The 19,479-nt window shown below is 37.6% G+C and overlaps 1 non-coding gene across 1 annotated transcript; it reads left to right on the forward strand.

Moving 5' to 3' along the window:
• The first annotated feature begins 2,569 nt into the window (after window positions 1-2,569).
• LOC112135101 (U6 spliceosomal RNA) lies at window positions 2,570-2,681 on the forward strand. The gene has a single exon (XR_002916399.1). It is a non-coding gene; the product is annotated as a U6 spliceosomal RNA (small nuclear RNA).
• Window positions 2,682-19,479: the final 16,798 nt, after the last annotated feature.

Here is a 19,479-nt window from a genome sequence, read left to right on the forward strand (position 1 = left end):
AAGTGTCTTATGCAAACCCATCACCAAAAATCAAAATGTAAAAGACAATGATATTTGAATAGGCTTTGAAGAGAATGTATTAAAGACTCAGTGTAGTTCTAAACAGTGAAAGGCAAGATATTCTGGCTGGAAGAATACTCACTATTGCTATTGAAATTCTAGGCAAAATATTCATTGGTTTAAAACAGTCCAGGGTAAAATATTTCATTTTCATTGAGTAGCTTGCATTGGACAGCAATAAAGAAAGCTGGACAAAATATAGACACACACACACACACACACACAGAGATACACATAACTGAAGGACCAGAGATCTCAATCTCATGCAGACAGAGCTTAAGGGGCTACAATCCCTGACAAAAGGGAAGGAAGCACAAGAATGAAGCAACAGGTTCACATGGGCTTTTCCCCTAAGGACTTTACACGTTTGCAAGCGAGAGCAGAGAATCCAAGCAGAAAAAGGTAGGTTCTCTGAGTTAAGGAAAAATATACAAATACTCAGTTTAAACAAATGAGTATGACTTCTTCTAATCAGATGTAGTAAATGTATAACAACAATGAAAAATCAATTTAATAAGCACTGTATGTTTTAAAACACCAAAAGAATGTGGAGGCAAACAGGACTAGATCACATAAGATGTGAGTGAGAGAGAGAGACAGAAAGAGAGAGGGAGAGAGAGATAGAGTGTGTGTGTGTGTGTGTGTGTATGCATGTGCATGTGTGCATGTGTTAAAGGAACTGGCTGGCCCAAATGTGGAGGTTGGCAAGTCCCAAATCTACAAGGAAGTCTGGCAGGCTGGAGACCTAGAGAAGAGTTGCCATTGAAGTCTGAATGGAGTTTTCTAGCAGAATTGCCTCTTCTTCATTGGAAGTCAGTATTTTTCTTAAAGACTTCCAATGACTGGATGAGACCCACTGACATTATGAAGGGCAATCTGTATTACTCAAAGTCTACCAATGTAAATGTTAATCCTATCCAAAATATACCTTCACAGAAATATCTAGAATAGTGTTTGACCAAATATCTGAGTACCGTGACTACTCAAGTTAACACACAAAATTATAGTGTTGTTCAAGTTTTCTATTTTCTTATTTCTCTTGTATCTGGTTGTTCTATCCGTTATTGAAAGAGGGCTATTGAAGTCTCTTACTATTACTGTGGAACAATTTCTCCCTCTATTCTGTCAATGTTTGCTTCATAGATTTAAGAATTCTGGTGTTTGGTGCACACATGTTTGTAATTGTTATAACTTGGTAAATTGACATTTTAATTAATATATAATGTGATTTTTGTGTCTTGTAACCATTTTTGATTTAAAGTCTATTTTGTCTCATCTTAATATAGCCACCCCTGCTCCTTTTTTTTTTGGTTACTGTTTGCACGAGGTATCTTTTTGCATCCTTTCACTTTCAATGTAGGTGTGTCCTTAGATCTGAAGTGCTTCTCTTGTAGATTGAATCTATTTGGATCACATATTTTTATCCATTCTGCCAATCTGTAACTTTTGATTGGGTAGTTTAATTCATTTACATTTATTTTTATTATTTATTATTTATTAATTTATTCTGAGACAGAGTCTTGCTCTGTCACCTAGGCTGGAGTGCAGTGGCACAATCTCTTAGTTATGTACATGTCATCTCCAGAATTTTTTGTTCATTTTTACAATTTTTCTCTTTGTTGATATCCTTACGTTTAATATATCATTTTTCTTATTTCTTTTAGTTCTATTCCCATGTTGTCATTTAGCTCTTTCAGCATATTTAAGACAAGTTTTTAAAAGTCTTTGTTTAATAAGTCTGGTGCTTGTGTTTTCTCATGTATGAAGATCCACAGAAACAACTTTCAATACTTTCAATTGTTGCTTCTAGTATTTACCTGTATGTTTCCAAATAATTTGTTATCTTGCTAGATTGACTTATTTATTGTATACATTATCTATGGACACCTGTTGAGTATTTGAGGTTTAATTTCTCTTTCTTTATGCTCATGTTTACTTCCTCCTCCTCTCATGTTTTCAATGTAATTCTATTATAATTGGAGTTTTAAATGGTAGTTCATGTTTACATTATCATGATTATGTAAATACTGTTTGTTGCTGAACACAGAATTCTCATGGAGGAGCTTCAGTCAATGTCCCTCTTCCCCTTGGGGGAAAAGTTTTTGCTTCTGTTACTTATACCTTTAAGTGCATCATTTGTTTATCCTTTGAAGTGAAGTTGTAATACCTTACCAGTTTCCTCATAATGATGAAATAAATGAAATCTGTAGATTGAGTTCATTTTATATCTGCATGAGAGTCATGATTTTATCTTGTTTTGAAAATAGTTCTTTTACAGGTGCCCCTGGCTGATTAGAACATCATATCCAAAGAAATGTGGAACAGAAAAACACAAATACATTTTTAAAAGATTTTGTGTCACAGGCATTTAAAAATTAAAAATATATATAATACACAGTTTACCATTTTAACTATTTTGGGTGACATTAAGTGCATTTGTATTGTGTAACTATCACTACTGTCCATCTCCAAAAGTTTTTTATTATCTCAAAGTGAAATTCTCTACCATGTGCTCACTTCAGCAGCACATATACTAAAATTGAAATGATACAGAGAAGATTAGCATGGCCCCTGTGCAAGGATGAAATTGTCTACCTATTAAACAGTAACTCCTCATTATTTCTTCCCTAAGCCTCCAGTAACCACTGTTCTACTTTATGTCTCTACGAATCACTATCATGTTACCTATGGGTTTTTCATATATAATCTTTATTATGTTGAGGTACCTTCCTTCTTTTCCTAGTTTGTTGAATTTTTTTAATCATAAAAGGATGTTGAATTTTGTCAAATGCTTTTTCTGCATCATTTGAGATAATTATGGTTGTTTTCCCCCTTCATTCTATTAATGTGGTGTACCAATCAATTTTTGTATGTTGAACCATCCTTGCATTACAAGAATAAACCTCACTTGGTCACAGTGTATAATATCCTACTTTTAATGTTACTAAATTCAATTTGCTAGTATTTTTGAGGATTTTTGTAGTAATATTCTTAAGGTATATTGTTCTGTAGTTTTCTTTTCTTGTAGTGTCTTTGCCTAGTTTTGGTGTCAGGATAATGCTGGCCTCACAGAATAATTTAGAAAGTGTTTTTTCTGATTCAACTTTTTGGAAGTGTTTGAGAAGGATTTATAGTGGTTCTTCTTAAATATTTGGTAGAATTTACCTGTGAAGCCATCAGGTGCAGGGATTTTCTTTGTTGGGAGTTTTTGTTATTATTATTAGTTATATGTTTATTCAGATTTTCTACTTCATGGTTCAGTCTTGGTAGGTTTGTGTTTCTAAGAATTAGTCCATTTCATCTGGATCATCTAACTTCTTGGTGTATAGTTGTTCATAGTACTCACTTAAAGTCATTTTTATCTGTAGATTCTGTAACAATGTCCTCACTTTCATTTCTGACTTCAGTAATTTGAGTCCTCTTTTTCTTGTCAGGCTAACCTAAGGTTTGTCAATTTTGTTGATCTTTTCAAAGAACCTACTTTGGATTTCATTTATTTTCTCTATTTTTTTTTCTATTCCTTATTTATCTTTGCTCTAATCTTTATCATTTCCTCTTTCTGCTAGCTTTGAGTTTAGTTGGTGCTTTTCTACTTCCTTAAATTGTAAAGTTAGGTTGTTGATTTGAGATTTCTCCTTATTAAATATATGTTTACAGCTATAAATTTCCCTTTTATCTTTTACTGCATCTCATAAGTTTCTGAATGTTGTGTTATCATTTTAATTCATCTCTAAGTTTTTTCTAATTTCCCCTGTGATTTCTTTTTTCACTCATTGGTCATTTAGAAGTGTGTTTAATTTCCATCTATTTGTAAATTTACCAGTTTTCTTCTGTTATTAATTTCTAACTTCATCTTGTTGTGGTCAGAGAAGATAATTTGTATGCTGTATATCTTTTTGTATCTATTGAGACTTGTTTTGTGGCCTAACATATGGTTTATCTTTGTGAATGTCCCATGTGCACTTGAGAAAAATATAGATTCTCTTGTTTTTTGGAGTATTCTGCATATGTCTGTTAGATCTAGTTGGTTTATTGTCTAGTTGGTATTCAAGTCCTCTATTTACTGACACCTTCTGTCTGGCTGTCCTATTCATTTATAAAAGTGGAGTATTGAAGTCTCCAACTATTATTGTAGAACTGTCTATTTCATCCTAAAAATTTTTGCTTCATATATTTTAATGGTCTGTTATTAGATGTATAAATGTTTATAGTTGCCATATATTTTTGGTAAGTTGACTCCTTTGTCAATATATAATGTCATTTTTGTCTTTTGTAACAGTTTTTGAGTTACAGTCAATATCATTTGATGTTAGTATAGGTCCTTTTTTGGTTACTATTTGCATGAAATATCTTCTATCCTTTCACCTTCAACTGTTTGTGTCTTTGAATCTAATAAGTCTTCTTTTAGACAGCATATAGATGATGATGTTTTTAAAATTCATTCTGCAAATCTCTGTCTTTAGATTGGAGAGTTTAATCCATTTATATTTGAAGTAATTACTGATATGAAAGGACTTACTTCTGCTATTTTGCTTTTTTTTTCTATAGGCTTGTAGCTTTCTTGTTCCTTATTTCTTGCTTTACTGATTTCTTCTGGTTTAGTTGACTTTTTTGTAGTGAAACATTTTAATTCTCTTTATATTGCCTTTTGTGTGTGTTCTACATCTATTTTCTTTGTGGAGTTGCCATGGGGATTGCATTTAACAGCCTAAAGTTATAACACTCTAATTTGAATTTTTACCAGCTTCACTTCAATAGCATACAAAATGTCTGCTTCTATACAGCTCTGTCCCTACCTCTTTCACTTGTTGATGTCACAAATTACATCACTTTTCTGGATTTTTAAATTTTTAAAATAGACTTAGGGTGTGCAAGTGCATTTTTGTTTCATGAATATACTGATTGCATAGTGGTGAAGTCTGGGCTTTTTAGTGTAACCATCCCCTGAATAGTGCGCATTGTACCCAATAGGTAATTTCTCATCCCTCACCCCCCTCCCATCCCACCTTCTCACCTTTTGGAATCTCTAATGTCTAGTCTTCCACTCTCTATGTCCATGTGAACACATTGTTGAGCTCCCATGTATACCAAATATAACTTTAAACGTTTTTAAATTTTATGGTACCTTGTATGGCACCTTTGAATTTTCTGTTTCTTTGTATGCTTTGTGATTTTTATTGAAAACTATACATTTGAATCTATAATATGATAACTTTAGAAATCTGATTCTTCTTTCTCCAGAGGTTTGCTTTTTTTTTTTTTTTTTTTTTTAACAAAAATTGTTGTAGGATGTCTCTGTGCTGGGAATCAGACTTAGTTATAAACTTCAGGTTTTCTCAGGTCTTTTTTTAAGCCCATGTCTTTCCCAGAGCATGTGTGGTGCCTTCCTACACTCCCCCATATATGTGGTTGCTTTGGAATGTCCTAATTCTTAAATGTCAGCCAAGTCTTCCCCTGGAAGCTGCAACCCTTCAAATAGATTCCAGAGTTTCAAAATAATTACATCAGGCCAGGCGCGGTGTCTCACGCCTATAATCCCAGCACTTTGGGAGGCCGATTCAGGCAGATCACCTGAGGTCAGGGGTTCGAGACCGGCCTGACCAACATGGTGAAACCCCGTCTCTACTAAAAATACAAAATTACCTGGATGTAGTGGTACATACCTGTAATCCCAGCTACTTGAGAAGCTGAGGCAGGAGAATTGCCTGAACCCGGGAGGCAGAGGTTGCAGTGAGCTGAGGTCACGCCATTGCACTCCAGCCTGGGCAAAAATTGTGAAACTCTGTCTCAAAAAAAAAAAAAAAAACACACACACACGGAAAATAATTACACCAGACAGATTCATCCAGCACAATTGTTGTTAAAGTGAAGAGAAGGATTCTTGGTGCTTCCTGTTCATCCATCTACCCTAATGAAACAAACCCATGTCACAGGGTTTGAAACCTGCATATATATCAGATTTCATAATGAGTACAGTTTCTCTGAAATGTTACTTTAAAATTAATCTGTCATAGAGTATATGTGGCAAGCCATTTAAGAAAAAAGGAAACTTTAGGTCTGTCAAATAGAGATCATCTGACCAAACTGACATGATAGATAGTGTCACATAAGTTCACCTTCATTGCCAGTCCAACTTAATACAATATAGGATTGAAAATCAATTCTCTGTAGGAATATTGGTGCTGCACTCTTTTCGCTCATGTCCCAGAGGGTGCTAGGGGTATTGCACTGCACTAAAATCTTTTCTCTCTTGAACCTGATGCCTTTTATAATTTCACAAATACAATGTGTCACTCTATGCTATTAATAATAAATATTTAATGTGTATCTATCATTTTAAAAGGGAGATGCAAATAACCTGTCCAGTGTCTTGGCTCTTACTTGGGGCTCTGGTGTCTGGAAGTACTTCACCTCTCAGAATGTGATAGCCTTATTTCACTTAGAGAATATATAATCTTTTCTTTTAAAATGTATACACTTATAAACTTATAAAAGCAATATAATACAATACAAACATTTTGAAAAGTATATATATATATTTTGAGACGGAGTCTTACTCTGTCGCCCAGGATGGAATGCAGTGGCATGATCTCTGCTCACTGCAACCTCCGCCTCCTGGGTTCAAGCAATTCTCCTGCCCCAGCCTCATGAGTAGCTGGGATTACAGGCATACGTCACCACACCCGGATAATTTTTGTATTTTTAGTAGAGACGGGGTTTCACCATGTTGGTCAAGCTGGTCTTGAACCCCTGACCTCAGCTGATCTGCCTGAATCGGCCTCCCAAAGTGCTGGGATTACAGGCGGGAGCCACTGCGCCCGGCCGAAACATAATTTTTAAATAGCCAATGATTCTTCCACTTGAGCATAACCCCCTTTTCTATTTCCATAGTTTTAACAACACAATTGTATTCCTAATATGCAGTTGGTTTTATAACCTTTTTTATCACGTAACATTCTATTTTTTATTTTCCTATGAATGATGCCTGCATGCACCCATACTTCGATAATAAAGTGTTTCTTTTGCATGACATTATGTAAAGAAAGAGGCAGTTAATTTTCTCAGAATGATGAAAACATGCAATGTCTTGGCCCAGTGTTACAAAGTATTAGAAAACTTTCGCTTCCAGACAAGGTAGGGTAACAGGAGCCTAACTTACCTGCATGAAACAACTGAAAAAGCAAGCTAAATATATGAAGCAACAGTTCTCAAAAGACATTGGACATGGGGCAACACAGGACCATAATCCCTGAAAAACAAGAGGTGAGCCTGATGATTTCCCCAGCTTCCTGCCTGGAGACATTTACCAGGCTGCAGCACAAGGATAGCTCACATAGAGCTTGATGATCTCCCTGAGCTAAGGAGACAAAGCTGCAAATTTAGGGAAAGCAACACAGTTAGAGTTTTTGGGATAAAATAATGGAGAATAAGGGCTGCACGGAGAGAGAGAATTCCAGGGATTTGCAGGGATTCCTGTCAAATCTTCAGCTGGGTTCTGATCAGTGCCTGCATAGGAGAAACTACTTTCGATTGAAGAAAGCACCACCCAAAAGAAGCATAGGAAACAATCCTTAGCACTCACACAGGGCTGGGAATAGTTTCTGTTCCCACTAGCCAGAGTGGAAAACTTCATAACTCATGAAGCACTGGATAAAGTGCCCAGAAGTGTATTGTCACAGTAGTGAAGGGAAATTAGCTCTTGCATCAGGGTTTCTCAACTTTACCTCTGTGGGCATTTGGTGCTGGATAATTTTTTGTTGTGAAGGCTATCCTACATATTGTAGATGTTTTGCAGCAGCCCTGGCCTCTACCCACTAGATGCCAGTAGCAGCACCTCCACAACTTGTGACAACTAAAATGGTCTTCCACACATTGCAGAAAGTCCCCTAAAGAAGCAAATCAGCTCCTGTTGAGAATCACTTCTCTAGACCAAAGGCTATTCTGCTGTTGCTTATTAAACTTAAAAGCAGGCCTCAGAACAAGTAATCTGCTCCAAGTAAATTAACTGCATCCCAGAAAAAAGTTCAACATATTTATTGGAATACAAAAATATTGAGCACCTCAAGGGTAAAAATTTACAATGTCAGGGCCAGGTGCGGTGGCTCATGCCTGTAATCCCAGCACTTCGGGAGGCTGAGGAGGATGGATCTACTTAAGTCAGGAGTTCAAGACCAGCCTGGCCAACATGGTGAAACCCCATCTCTACTAAAAATACAAAAATTAGCCAGGCATGGTGGTGGGCATCTATAATCCCAGCTACTTGGGAAGCTGAGGCAGGAGAATTGCTTGAACCCAGGAGGCGGAGGTTGCAGTGAGCCGAGATCGCACCATTGCACTATAGCCTGGGCAACAAGAGAGAGACTCTGTCTCAAACAAACAAACATAATTTACAATGGCAGTCATGCAATTGGAATGGAAAGGCATGAAAAAAATCAAGAAAATATGACCTATAATAGGGAGAAAGTAAATCAACAAAAAGAGATTCAGAAATAGATAGAATTAGTAGGCAAGGACAGGCCAGGCATGGTGGCTCACACTTGTAATCATAGCACTTTGGGAGGCAGAGGCAGGAGGATCACTTGTGTCCAGGAGTTCAACGCTGGCTTGGGCAACATAGTAAGACCCTATCTCTACAAAAAATCAAAAATTAACCAGGCATGGTGGCATGCATCTGTAGTTCCAGCTACTCAGTAGGATGAGGTAGGAAGATCACTTGAGCCTGGGAGGTCGAGGCTGCAGTGAGCCGTGATTGCACCACTGCACTCCAGGCAGGACAACAGAGAGAGAGCTTGTCTCAAAAAAATAAAGTAAAAAGTAGGCAAGAACAATAAAAAGTTATGCATTTATACATAATATTAAATATATAATATATGACATACTTAATATATTCAAGAAGACAGAGGAGAGATTGAGCATGTTAAATGAAGGCATGATAGATGTAAAAACAAGAGACTTGAAAAGACTCAAATTCAAAGAGCAAGATAAAAATACAATGAAATGGAATAATAACCAATTAGACGCTGCAGAGGCAATGCACAGTGAACTTGAAGTTGGACAATAGACACTATCAAAAATGAAACACAGGCCAGGCACGGTGGCTCACGCCTGTAATCCCAGCACTTTGGGAGGCCAAGGCGGGTGGATCACCTGAGGCCAGGAGTTTGAGAACAGCCTGGCCAAAATGGTGAAACCACATCTCTACTAAAAATACAAAAATTAGCCGGGCATGGTGGCGGGTGCCTGTAATCCCAGCTACTCGAGAGGCTGACGCAGGAGAATCACTGAACTCAGGAGGTGGAGGTTGCAGTGAGCCGAGATCATGCCGTTGCACTCCAGCCTGGGCAACAAGGGTGAAACTCCATCTCAAAAAAAAAAAAAAGAAAAAGGAAAAGGAAAGAAAAGAAAAAGAAAAAGAAAAAAAAGAAACACGGATACAAAATACTAGAATAAAAATGAACAGAACATCAGTGAGTAGTGGGACAACTTCAAGTGACCTAATATACATGGAATTGGAGTCTCTAGAGAAAGATAAAGCACAATAACTGAAAACATAATAAATAAAAACTTTTCAAATTTGATGAAAATCTAAACTCTTAGAACCAGAAAGCTCAACAAATCACAAGGACAACAAGCATGAAGAAAACTAAGCCAAGGCACATCACAGTCAAATTGCTTGAAAAACTGATGTCAGTGACAATGGCAGCCAGAATAAATAAAGACACACTACATATGGAGGAATGAAGATAAGGAGAACATCAGGTCTTTCTGATTTTTGTGTTTTGTTTTCATCAGAAAAACACAAGCCTGAATATAATGAAGCAATGCCTTAAAGTACTGAAAGAAAAAAAAACCTGTCATCCTAAAATTCTGTACTGAAAGAAAATAGCTTCCAAAAACGTAGACATAATAAAGACTTTTTAAGGCATACAAAAATGGAAAGACTAAATTAGCAGCAGATCTGCACTATAAAAAACGTGGTTTTCTACATTTTGAAATGAAGGAAATTGATCCCAGAAGGAAATCTGGATGCACACCAAGTCATAAAGGGCAATAGAAGTGGCCAATGTGGTAGAAGATCTATGAAAGACTTCCCTCCTTCTTTTAAAATGTTCTTTAAAAGGTACTTGATTGTTTCAAGCAAAAATAATAACAATGTGACCAGGTGCGGTGGCTCATGCCTATAATCCCAGCACTTCAGGAGGCTGAGGTGGGTGGGTCACGAGAGGTCAGGAGGTCGAGACCAGTCTGGCCAACATGATGAAACCCCATCTCTACTAGAAATACGAAATTTAGCTGGGTGTGGTGGCAGTTGCCTGTGCTCAGGAGGCTGAGGCAGGAGAATTGCTTGAACCCAGGAGGCAGAGGTTGCAGTGTGCCGAGATCGTGCCACTGCACTCCAGCCTGGGTGACAGAGTGAGACTCTGTCTCAAATAATAATAATAACAACAATGCAGTATGAGGTCTACAACATGTAGGTGTAAAATATATGACAGCATTAGCCCAAAAGCTAGAGGATACGAAACGGAAATTCACTCTTGTAAGGCTCTTTTTTTATATGCAAAGTGGCATGATACTATTTCAAAATAGATTACTATAGATTAAAGATGCATATTATAAACACTGAATCAACTTTTTTTTTTAGACAGAGTCTCGCTCTGCCACCAGGCTGGATGCGTGATCTCGGCTCACTGTAACCTCCACCTCCCGGGTTTAAGTGATTCTCCTGCCTCAGCCTCCCAAGTAGCTGGGGCTACAGGCGTAGGCCACCACGCCCTGCTAATTTTTGTATTTTTAGTAGAGATAGGGTTTCACCATATTGGCCAGGATGGTCTCGATCTCTTAACCTCATGATCCGCCCGCCTCAGCCTTCCAAAGTGCTGGGATTACAGACGTGAGCCACCGTGCCGGGCCTTGAATTAACTTTTATAGAAACAAAGGAGTTGTATCTACTAAGGCAAAAAGTAGGAAAATCTAGGATCATAAAAATTGCTCAATTAATAAAAAAAATACAAGAGAAAAAAGGAAACAAACGACAGATAAACATATAGAAAACCAAGAGCCAGATGATGGATTTAAACCCAAGTAAGTCAACAATTACATTAAATCTAAATGTTCTAAACATTCCAATTTTAAAACATTATCAGAATGGAAAGTTTGCAAGACCCATCTAATTACTGCCTATAATAAATTAAAAAGGCACAGGTTAAAAGTAAAAGAAAGGAAAAAGACATATTATGTTAAAAAAATGAAAATAAAGCTAGAATAACTACATTAATAGATTTAGTGCAAATATTGTTACTAGGACAAAAAATGGTCATTTCATAATTATAAAGGAGTCAATTAATCAAGAGAAAATAATAATTTCTAATTTTTCTATACATAATAATGGAGCTACAAAATACAGGAAGCAAAAACTGATAGAACTGGAAGGAAAAATAGGCAAATATAAATTATACTCAGAGATTTCAACACACTCTCTTGACAACTGATAGAACAAGTATACAGAATATCAGTAAGATTATAGAAGATTTGAACAACAATATTAACTTAACCTGATCTAATTGACATAGAACACTCAAAAATGGCAAATACAAATTATTTTCACATGCACATGGGAAATTTACCAAGATATATTCTGGGCCATTAAAAAATCCCAAAAGTATAAAATGACTTAAATTGTACAAAGTATGCTCCCAGATCATAAATGGAATTAAATTAGAAATCAATAACAAAAAATTATCTAGAAAATCTCCTCATATGTGGGAGCTAAATTACCTCTAAATAACTCACAGTTCAAGAAGAAATAAAAAGGGAGATTAGAAAGTAAGTTGAACTCAATAAAAATAAAAACAAAATATCTAGAAATCTATGAGATCAGCTAAAGCAGTATTCAGAAGGAAATTTATAGCACTAAACTGTCTTTATTAGAAAAAAACAAAAGGCAAAATCAATAATCTGTTTCTACCTTATACAGCTAAAAATAAGTCAAATGCAAAATAAGCAGAAGAAAAATAATAAACAGCATAAATGAATGAAAGAGAAAAAGAAATAGAACAGAGACTATCAATGAAACCAAAGCTAATTCTTTAAGACAAACAAAATGGATAAATCTCAAGTCAGACTGGTCAGAAAAAAGGAGAGACAGAAGAAACAAATTACCAATATCAGGAATGAGAGTGGTAACATCACGAATGATTCCACAGATATAAAAAGATAACAAGGGGATACTATTTTTAAAAAACCTTTCTGCTAACAAAAGGAAATTTAGATATAAAAATTATTTTAAAGACACAATCTATCAGTGCTTACTCAAGAAGAAATAGATAACCTAAATAGCTTCATATCTGTGAAGCTATTTAAGTTAAAGAAGTTTATTCTGTAGTTAAAAATCTTGAACAAAGAAAGCTCAAGACTTACGGCTTAACTAGTGAATTCTGCCAAACATTTAAGGAAGAAATAATGCTAAATCTAACAAACTGTTCCAGAAAATTGAAGATGAAGGAATATTTCCCAATTTATCCTTTAAGATAAGCATTGCCCTGAAACCAAAACCAGGCTTAAAAAAAAAGAAAAGAAAACTGCAGGTTGATGCCTCTGTGACTATAGATGCAAAAATTCTTAACAATTTTTTTTTTTTGCAAATCAAAACCAAAAATGTATGACCCAGTGAGGTTTATCCCAGAAATAATATCCCAGGGTTGGTTTAATCTTTAAAAATCAATCAGTAGAATCCACCATATTAACAAACTAAAAAACACCATACAATAGTCTCAATTGGTACACAAAAAATATTTGATAAAATCCTACTTCCATTCCCAATTAAAAAAAAAAAACTCTCAGCAACTAAAAACAGAAGTGAACTTCCTCAAGCTGATAAAGAACATGTACAGAAAACCTACTGCTACCATTAAACTTAATTGTGTTTGATTAAAGCTCTTTTCCTAAGTCCAAAAATAAAGCACGGATATCTGCTTTACTCACTATTTTCAAAATTATGGTAAAGCTTATAGCCAGGACAATCAGGGAAGAAAAAGAAACAAAGGAATAAGGAATAAGGAAAAAAAAAGTCACATTCTTTGCACAATATAATCGTCTATGTAGAACATGCAATGGAGTCTACGAAATCGCTTCTAGGCTGGGCGCAGTGGCTCACGCCTGTAATCCCAGCACTTTGGGAGCCTGAGGTGGGCGGATTGCCTGAGGTCAGGAGTTCGAGACTGGTCTGGGCAACACGGTGAAACCCCATCCCTACTAAAAATACAAAACAATTAGCTGGGCGTGGTGGCATGAGCCTGTAATCCCAGCTACTCAGGAGGCTGAGGCAGGGGAATTGCCTGAACCAGGGAGGTGGAGGTTGCAGTGAGCCGAAATTGCACCATTGCACTCCAGCCTGGGCCACAGAGCAAGACTCCGTCTCAAAAAAAAAAAAATCAAAAACAAAAAAACCCTTCTAGAACAAATAGATGACTTTAACAAGTTGCAGGCAACATAATCTATATTTTTTTTAAAAAAAATTTGTATTTCTAATAATCACATCGAATCATGGGAAACTGAAAATTTAAAAACATCATTTACAGTAGCATCTAAGTATATTAAAATAGGATAAGTCATTCAACAGATTTATGTTACATATGACCATACATTTTATCTTTTTATGTATTTATTTTTATTTATTTATTTTTTTTGAGACAGAGTCTCACTCTGTTGCCCAGGCTAGAGTGCAGTGGCACAATATCGGCTCATTGCAACCTCTGCTCCCAGGTTCAAGTGATTCTCTTGCATTAGCCTCCTGTGTAGCTGGGATTACAGGTGTGTGCCATCACGCCCAGCTAATTTTTGTATTTTTAGTAGAGAAGGAGTTTCAGCATGTTGGCCAGGCTAGTTTCGAACTCTTGGCCTCAGGTGATTCTCCCACTTCATCCTCCCGAAATGCTGGGATTACAATCGTGAGCCACTGTGCCAGGCCTGATCATACATTTTACTTATACATGTGTTATGAAGACAATAAAATATTGCTACTTTTTTTTTTGCTTAAATACAATTATCTTTTAAAGATACTTAACAAAAAACATGTTTTTCATGTATTCATTATTTTTTGTGCTCTTCATTCCTTCTTGTAAATCCCTATTCTGTCTGGTGTCATTTTCCTTCTGTCTGAAGGACAGACATCCTTTAATATTTCCTGTAGTTCAGGTCTCCTGTCAGCTTTGCTTGTCTAAAAATACATTTGTCTTTTTAAAAATCAACTTTATTTTTTGGAGCAATTTTAGGTTCACGGCAAAATTGAGCAGAAAGTACAGTTTCCATAAACCCCCTGTACTGACACATGCACAACCTCTCCCACTATCAACTTTCCACACAAGAGAGATACATTTGCTACAACTGATGAAGATACATTGACTCATCAATATCACCCAAGTCCATCCTTGATATTAAGGTTCACTCTTGGTATTGTCCATTCTATGGGTTTGCACAAATATATAATGATGTGTATTCACTATTACAGTATCATACAGATTACTTTTACTACTCTAAAAATCTTGTGTGCCCCACTTCTTCATCCCCCTCGCCTCCCTAACACCTGGCAACCACTGATCTTTTTACTGTCTCCATAGTTTTGCCTTTCCCAGAATGTTATATACTTGTTATCATACAGTATGTAGCCTTTTCAGATTGGTTTCTAGCACTTAGAAACCATTTGTTCCTCCATGTTTTTTCATGGCTTAATAGCTCATTGCTTTTTAAGACTGAACAATATCCCATTGTCTGAAGGCACCATAGTTTATTTTTTTCATTCACTCACTGAAGTACATTTTGGTTGCTTCCAAGTTTTGGCAGTTATGAATAAAGCAGCTGTGTGCACATTTTTGTGTGGACATAAGTTTTCAACGCCTTGGGCAAATACTTAAGAGCTTAATTACTGGATCATACAGTAAGGGTATGTTTAGTTTCATTTGGCAAACTGTATTCCCAAGCAGCTGTACCTGCCGGGTGCAGTGGCTCATGCCTGTAATCCCAGCACTTTGAGAGGCCAAGGCAGGCGGATCACCTGAGGTGAGGAGTTTGAGATCAGCCTGAGCAATATGGTGAAACCCTGTCTCTACTAAAATTAGCTGGGCCTGGTGGTGCATGCCTGTAATCCCAGCACTTTGGGAAGCCAAGGCAGGCGGATCACTTGAGATCAGGAGTTCAAGACCAGACTGACCGACATGGTAAAACCCCGTCTCTACTAAAAATACTAAAAGTAGCCAGGTATGATGGCACACTCCTGTAATCCCAGCTACTGGGGAGGCTGAGACATGAGAATCACTTGAACCTGGGAGAAGGAGGTTACAGTGAGCCAATATCCTACCACTGGACTCCAGCCTGGGCGACAGAGCGAGACCCTGTCTCCAAAAATAAAATAAAATAAACGGCTGTACCGTTTTGCATTCCCATCAATAATGAATGAGAGTTCCTGTTGCTCCACATCTTCACCAGTATTTGGAGTTGTCAGTGTTTTGAACTTTTGTGATTCTAACAGGTGTGTAGTGGTATCTAAATGTTAATTTACAGTTCTGTAAAGACATATGATGTTGGGCATCTTTTCATATGCTTATTTGCCATCTGTATATCTTCTTTGGTAAGATGTCTGTCCAAATTTCATTTTATTTTAATTAATTAGTTTATTATTATTTTATGTGCACATAATCTTAACACACTTTTAAGCATACGGTATAGTATGGTTAACTACAAGCAAAATGCTATACAGCAGCTCTCTAGAATATTTTCTCTTGCATAACTGAAACTATACCCACCGAACAGCAGTTCCTCATTTTCCCCTTCCCCTGGTAATCAGCATTCTACTTTCCACTTATATGGTGTTTGATTACTTTAGATACCTCATTTAAACAGAATCATACAGTATTTGTCCTTCTGTGCCTGGCTTATTTTACACAGCATAATGTCCTTAAGGTTCATCCATGTTGTCACATATGATAAAATTTCTTTCTTAAGGCTAAGTAATATTCCACTGTATGTATATAGCACATTTTCTTTATTCACTCATCTGTTGAGGGACATTTAGGTTGCTTCCACATCTTGGCTGTTGTGAATATTGTTGTAATAAACATGAGTTTGCAAATAACAATTGGAGACACTGATTTTAATACCTTAGGGTAAATACCCAGAAATCGAGTTGCCAGATCATAGGAATAATTCTATTTTTAATTGTTTTGAGGAACTCCATGCTGTTTTCCATAGAGGCTGCACCAGTTTACATTCCCATCAACGTGCATAAGTGTTCCAATTTCTCCAAATCTTTGTCAACACGATTTTTTTTAATAATGGCCATCCTAACAGGTGTGGGTTTTTTTTTGCATTTCCATCATGATAATTGATGTTGAGCATATTTTCATATACCTAATGGCCATTTGTATTGTCTTCTTTGGAGAAATATCTATTCCAATTCTTTATGCATTTTTAAATTGATTTATTTGTTTTGTTTTGGTTGCTATTGAGTTGTAGGAGTTTCTTAGGTATTTTGGATATTAATCCCTTATCAGATGCATAATTCACAAATGTATTTTTCCATTCCATAGGTTGCCTTTCCACCTTGTTGATTGTTTTTTGTTCTGTTTTGCTGTGCAGAAGCTTCTTTTTTTTTTTTTTTTTTTTTTTGAGACAGGGTCTTTCTGTTGCCCAGGCCAGAGTGCAGTGGCACGATCTCGGCTCACTGCAACCTCTGCCTCCCATGTTCAAGCAATTCTCATGCCTCAGCTTCTGAAGTAGCTGGGACTACAGGTGCACATCACCACACCCGGATAATTTTTTTTTTTTTTAAGTAGAGATAGTATTTTGCCATATTAGCCAGACTGGTCTCGAACTCCTGACCTCAAGTGATCTGCCTGCCTCGGCCTCCTAAAATGCTGGAATTACAAGAGTGAGCCACCATGCCTGGCCCAGAAGCTTTTTATTTTGATATACCACCACTTGTCTATTTTTGCTTTTGCTGCCTGTGCTTTTGGTATTATATCCAAAAAATCATTACCAAGAACAATGTCATGAAGTTTCCCCTCTGTTTTCTTCTGGAATATTACAGTTTCAAATTTTATATTTAAGCTCTTAATCCATTCTGATGTTCTTTTTTTTTGACATATGGTGTACGGTAAGGGTCCAATATCATTCTTATGCATATGGATATCCAGTTTTCCCGACACCATTTACTGAAGAGACTCTTCCCCCACTGTGTATTCTTGGCATCCTGTTGACGATCAGTTGACCATATGTATGCATGGATTTATTTCTGGGCTTTCTATTCCATTGGTCTGCATGTCTGTCTATATGCCAGAACCATACTTTTAAAATAATTGTATCTTTATAATGTGTTTTAAAATCAGGAAGTGTGATGCCTCCAGCTTTGTTCTTCTTTGTTTTGGTGGTTTGGGGTATTTTGTGGTTCCATATGAATTTTATAATTTTTTTGTTTCTATAAAAAATGCCATGGGGATTTTGATAGGGATTGCATTGGATCATTAGATCATTTTGAGTAGCATAGACATATTAACTATATTAAATCTTCCAGCCCATGAGAACAGGATGTTTTTCTATTTGTGTCTTTAATAATTTCTTTCATAAATGTTCTATAGTTTTCAGTGTACAAGTCTTTTGCCTCTTTAATTAAGTTTATTTCTGTTTTATTCTTTTTGATGCTACTGTAAATGGGATTGTGTTTAAATTTCCTTTTCAGTTTATTCATTGCTAGTGTATAGAAATAAAATTGTGGCCCAGACTGAAGTGCAGTGGCATGATCATACGTCACTGTAACCTCAAGCTCCTGGGCTCAAGTATTCCTCCCCGCCTGAGCCTCCTGAGTAGCTGGGACGACAGGCATGTGCCACCACACCCGGCTAATTTTTGTATTTTTTTAGTAGAGTCGGGGTTTCACCATGTTGGCCAGGTTGGTCTTGAACTTCTGATCTCGAGTGATCTGCCCACCTCAGCCTACCAAAGTGCTGGGATTACAAGCGTGAGCCACCACTCCTGGCCACATTCATTTTCTTTAAAGCAACCCCCAGCCATGTAGCGCATGCCAGGTGTCAGGTTCCACTTTGAGCTGGGGCCCGAGGGGAGTGGGTGGACGGGTGGCAGGTAGCTGAAAGAACACTCGAAGGACCGTAGGCAGTTGGGACATGGCTTTATTCTCTCTCTCTCCTACAGAGTCAGCAGTGCAGTTATATGACTTACAGACAATAGTGGCTCAAAGCCAGGTATAAGCTCACACATACAGGTTACTTTAAATGGCTACATAAATATGATCACATAATGCACAGGGTTGTGTGCCTGCGCTCTAGACCCACTGTGTCATGCTGTACTGGATGTCTGCCTCGGCCTGCTCCTGACTGAAGCACAGCCATTCTTTTTACACTCCATCCTCTAGACCAGGAGAGTCCTCGTAGTGGGAAGACGTGCCCACAGGGAGGAACCCTGGACTTATAGGTCACAGTAGCAATACAGGGAGCAACAACTCATTACTAATACTCCCATGGTGCTGCCTGTAATTATTAGGGTCCAGCATAGGCCGGAGCCCAGAGACACCCACCGTATCTGTAGGAGGTTGTCAGTAAGGCTCTCAACTACCTTGATTTCCTGGGGAACCCCCTGCAAAGCTCTGTTAGGTTTTGTTGATTGTCAGATATGAAGGTACAACACTGAGTTCCCCAAAGAGCACAGGTGCCACCTTGGGCAGCTGTTAATATGTCTAGGATCATCCAGTTCTGCAGTACCACCTTCGTGGTTTGGTCAACCTCATCTGTCAGCAGAAGGAGGGCAACTCAGGTGTAATTCAAGGCTCAAGCAGTGTGCTCCACAAGGGCCGTAACTTGCATTTCTACAGTTATGACACCTCTTCCAGGAATGGTTAATGCTAAGGGGTAGAGCCACCAGGGGGCTCGTCGAACTTGCAAAAATCAGGAATGTAGTGCCTCTGTTATGTGGGCATCTAGGCAATGTGGGAATGACAGTGGCAGGCACATAAGGCCACCCCCAGGTACAGTGGCCAGTTCAGGTAACTGGAACATATGACTGTGTCTCCATAGACCCATAAACTCTCGGGGGCACAAAGTCCATTGGGGCTCGGCCTTGATGAGGCCGTCTATTCCACCACACCTTTGGTGTGGTGACATGTTATATTTATGCAGGCTAGGGCGGGCAACTGCCCCACAGTGATGTTACCCTAATGTTGCTCTATACATCGTGGTACCTGTGGTGGGGGCACCACGTGTTCTCCCACTAACCAGCCCCATCCATCGTAGGCACTATGGGTCAGCCAGGGGATGGGCATGCCGTGGGTTTTGCGGAGCCCTATCCAAAGTTTGTCATGCAGCATTCCAAATGTCGGCCACGGGACCCCAAGTCTCTAACCGTGTCCAGTTTTCCACA

The sequence above is a fragment of the Pongo abelii genome, chromosome 13, assembly GCF_028885655.2.
Source record: "Pongo abelii isolate AG06213 chromosome 13, NHGRI_mPonAbe1-v2.0_pri, whole genome shotgun sequence".
NCBI classification, from domain to species: domain Eukaryota; kingdom Metazoa; phylum Chordata; class Mammalia; order Primates; family Hominidae; genus Pongo; species Pongo abelii.